The sequence below is a fragment of the Rhinopithecus bieti genome, unplaced genomic scaffold (assembly GCF_001698545.2).
Source record: "Rhinopithecus bieti isolate Rb0 unplaced genomic scaffold, ASM169854v2 scaffold_10612, whole genome shotgun sequence".
NCBI lineage: Eukaryota > Metazoa > Chordata > Mammalia > Primates > Cercopithecidae > Rhinopithecus > Rhinopithecus bieti.
In genome coordinates this window covers 1,356,245-1,360,637 of record NW_016806990.1, presented here as the reverse complement: position 1 = coordinate 1,360,637, position 4,393 = coordinate 1,356,245, and positions in this window count along the sequence as shown.

Here is a 4,393-nt window from a genome sequence, read left to right as displayed (position 1 = left end):
AAAAAAAAAAAAAAAAAAAAAAAAGCACAAGGTAAGATGTCTGTGTGTGAAAGAGACATTAAAATATCAACTTCAAACAGCACGGGGGAGAAAACAGTATGTTTCCCATTTCTTTTCCAAAACAAAGGAAGTAAGAAATTCTTTCATGGTTTTTATTTGTTTTTCAAATCACACTGTCCTCAACTTTTAGAATAATAATCTTCCTTGACAGTCATTTAATAATTGTGAGTGATCTATGACTTTATTATAAAGTACTCATCTAATGATCTATTTCCTTTACCCCAGGGGCCAAGTACAAAGCTAGAGAATTATCTTGGTGATACTTTTAATAACTTCCTGTGGGATTGCAAGCTCTAACTGCAGCAGACTCTGCAAAGGAGTTAATCATGTAATTTCACAGATTAGACACCACAGGGTTACTAATGAGAAACTTCAGTTTAGTGATAAACTTTTTTTTTCCAGGAATATTTTGAGAGGCCTGTAACCTTTGGCTGACACCCAGCAAGGCTATTAGTTTAACCATGGGATGCACTACCAAATGCACGAGAGTCAGCAGAACCTCTTTTCTGGAAAGTTGACTGTAAGAATAGTTTTGTTAAAGAGACTTCAGAAACAGATGGGATGGACAAAAGGGAGGGAAAAAAAGGCAAGCATAAAAAAAAGAAACTTATCAACTTCCGTTGGTTGGCATAACTTCAGCTTCCAGTGTCTTTTCAACCATATGCTCATGATGGAAACCGCAGTTCACATTTAAATGTCATGCTGCCCTCTGTTCCATAAACATGTATCATCCATCACTAAATATTTAGATCTGAATTGTTGGAGCTGAGCTCTGTGCCAGGGGTAGGGGGATTAATTCCTTTCAAGGCACTCACATGATGGATCTTCCACTGAAGTAAACATCCGAGAAGAGCTCACACTAAAGCCATAAACTATATAAATAAAGTTTAAAGTTTAATTAAGTTAACATTATTTAAAGTGGTTGTCATATTTTATGGCAAACTTTTGTGTTTATTTTGTATGACTCCTAATAAATAGCCCCTCCTAATCAGACAAAAGGCACAGCTAGGTTAAAGTCAAGGGCTCCAAACTTAGGGCCAGAAGAACATGACTGAGTTGGGGGTAACGCAACATTTTCCCATTATGCTTTTTTTTCCCCCCAAAAACCGGTATGTTAGCTGGACACTGAGTCAGTATCCTGTACAGGCAGAATGTTTCAAAATCCTTTAAGGGTTTATCAACTGGACTGTGGGGAGACAATATACTCATATAGATAAGAACACAGGAAGGCAAATAAAAGTGAACAACAATTTTCATTTTATTTTACTATTTTTAGTTCTCATAATAATAAAAATTGTAAGGATAATAGCTAATTCAAATAAGTTCATATTGGCTTATGAGCATCTTACAATTATTTATTTATTTATTTATTTATTTTTTAAGGTAGGATCTCCCCTGTCACCAAGGCTGGAGTGCAGTAGCGTGATCATGGCTCACTGCAGCCTCGAACTCCCAGGCTTAAGTGATTCTCCCATCTCAGCCTTCTGAGTAGCTAGGACTACAGGCATGCACAACCATGCCTGGCTAATTTTTTATTTTTTCTAGAGAGAGGGTTTTTCCATGTTGCCCAGGCTGGTCTCGAACTCCTGGACTCAAGTTCAAGCTATCCTCCCCACCTGGCCTCCCAAAGTGCTAGGATTACAGGCTTGAGCCATAGTGCTTGGCCTTGAAATAATTTTTTAACAGATAAATCACTTAATTGTACATAACTCCTACTCCTCAAAAGTCAGTATTCTAGGGCACCCGATTTTTGTCCATTAATATTAAATAGGGAAGTTGTTAATAATACACTTTCATGTGTGATGAATACGATGTTTAAGGAGAAAGAGCAAGTAAAAACAAGAGGATTTCCTATGGCGAAGAGTCAAAGCACAGCTGCCTCTCAGTAAGGACTTTTTCCTGTGCAAGAGCTTCCTCAACACGACACTGAGAGCCCCATTTCTTCCCATAGAAAGAAATCCCTATTCAAAGAAATATTTAAAGCTAGAAGAAAAAGTTTAGAGTTAGGTAAACCTTTAGCTTAACCCTGGCATTTTGTAAGAAGAAAACTGAGGCTGAGAGAAACTAATTGTCCAAGTTCACATAGTTAACTGGTAGCAAAATAGGCCTAGAACATGTCTCCTAATGCCCACGTTACTGCTTTCATACCCATAATACTCACCAAATAATGCAGATCTTTGCAGAGGAAGTTCATGGTAGGTATTATTGGCAGTCTTTGAGAAGATAAATTGAGAAAGCTGTGAAGATTGTAATAATATATTTGATGGTTCTTAGGATACATATATTTGGAGACTGGATTACTTGGAGCAAGGTACTTAATCACTGAGTTTCAATTTCTGCAAAGTATAAAATGCAGGTACTGTGAAGGTTAGAGGCAGCATTTGCAAAGTGCATCCAGCATATACACAGCAGACACCAGTGGCACCAGTGATCATGGGCATCGCATCCACACTTTAGAAGCTACATATGAAGGACAAAGTGTCTTTCCAAATGATTAAGTTGCTGCCATGCTGAGGATTATTTCATTTATTTTGCTAAATTGTGGCTCACATTTATTTTTTGATATTCCACAATCTTTTTTTATATACAGAAACAAAAAATCTAAATCAATTTGTTTTTTGGAGTAAAAATATGTGTTATATCAAATGAGAAAATACATGGTATCAAAATGTTTATTATCACTAGGACTAGAGTTTGAAATTTTAATGAACTGACAAAAATTTTTAAAACACACTGCTTTGGCCGGGCGTGGTGGCTCACGCCTGTAATCCCAGCACTTTGGGAGGCTGAGGTGGATGGACCATGAGGTCAGGAGATCGAGACCATCCTGCCTATCGTGAAACCCGGTCTCTACTAAAAAAAAAAAAAAAAAAATACAAAAAATTAGCCGGGCGTGGTGGTGGGCGCCTGTAGTCCCAGCTACTCAGGAGGCTGAAGCAGGAAAATGGCGTGAACCCGGAAGGCAGAGCTTGCAGTGAGCAGAGATCAAGCCACGCACTCCAGCCTGGGCGACAGAGCGGGACTCCACCTCAAAACAACAACGACGACAACAACAACAAAAAACACTTTTAAGCAAAACACAAAATTCATTTCATTCTTTTCTGTAGAGAAAATGTCTCTTTTTTTAGCATTTGGCATATTTAAATGTGGTGATTAATCATACAGCAAATGAATTAGGAAATTAACAAACTTCAATTATAGTATACATATATTTTAGACAATTGGTAAAAGAAGACTAAAAGAAAAAACTTACTGATAACAATATAAAAACTAAAACTATTTCAAGGACCTAAATCACTACATACAAACTCTCTCCTTTTAAAATTTTTATTTAGTTTCTTTCAAGTTCATACATTATTCTGAATGTGAATTTTCACTTCTCTCCATATTTCTACATAGTTCTCTTCATCAAAAACAATGAAACTATTGCACTTTTCACATGAATATATCACAGTCTGCTGAATCACTCCTCTGGAGATTACATGCTTCGTGAAATAAACATGCGATTAAAGGGAAAAGAAATGAAATTATACTTCTACACTAAAAGAAAATTTAATGAAAACATTACGCCAAGGCAGATGATTTTATGAAAACTTGCATGCAAAATAATAACTCTAGTTGAATTATTCACTATTTTAACATCTAGTAGATATATTATGAGATCTATTTGAGGATATATTTAAAATTTACTAAAACAAACATGGTAAAGCATAACTCTACTCACCTGTTGGGTGCTATGGTGTTTATCTTTTATAAAAAGTATTTCACTGGATAATTCTAATGGTTTAACATTCCTTATTAATTTGCATCTTCTAAAATTATCTTTATTTTTCTGCTGTCTTTGAGTCATATACATTTATAAATACATATACATTTATACCTACAAATAGCTAGACTGAGGAAATTAACACTATTTGTTACCTTCCTAGGGGTAGGAAAAAAATCAATTCAAATAAGGTAATTTGTTTATATTTAGTATTTTCCTTTATTTATTTATTTTTTTGGAGGTAGGGTCTCACTCAGTTGCCCAGACTGGAGTACAGTGGAGCAATCATGGCTTACTGCAGCCTTGACTTCCCTAGCTCCAGTGATCCTCCCACTTCAGCCTCCCTAGTAGCTGGGACCACAGAAACATACACCACCATGCCTGGCTAATTATTTTTATTTTTATTTATTTAATTTTTCAAGACCAGGTCTTGCTCTGTCATCCAAGCTAGAGTGCAGTGGTGCAACCACAGTTCACTGCAGCCTATATTTACTATTTTCAATAGATGGATGACCAAACTGTCCATAGAGAAATTTTAACAAATATGTAAAAAAAAAAAAAAAAAAA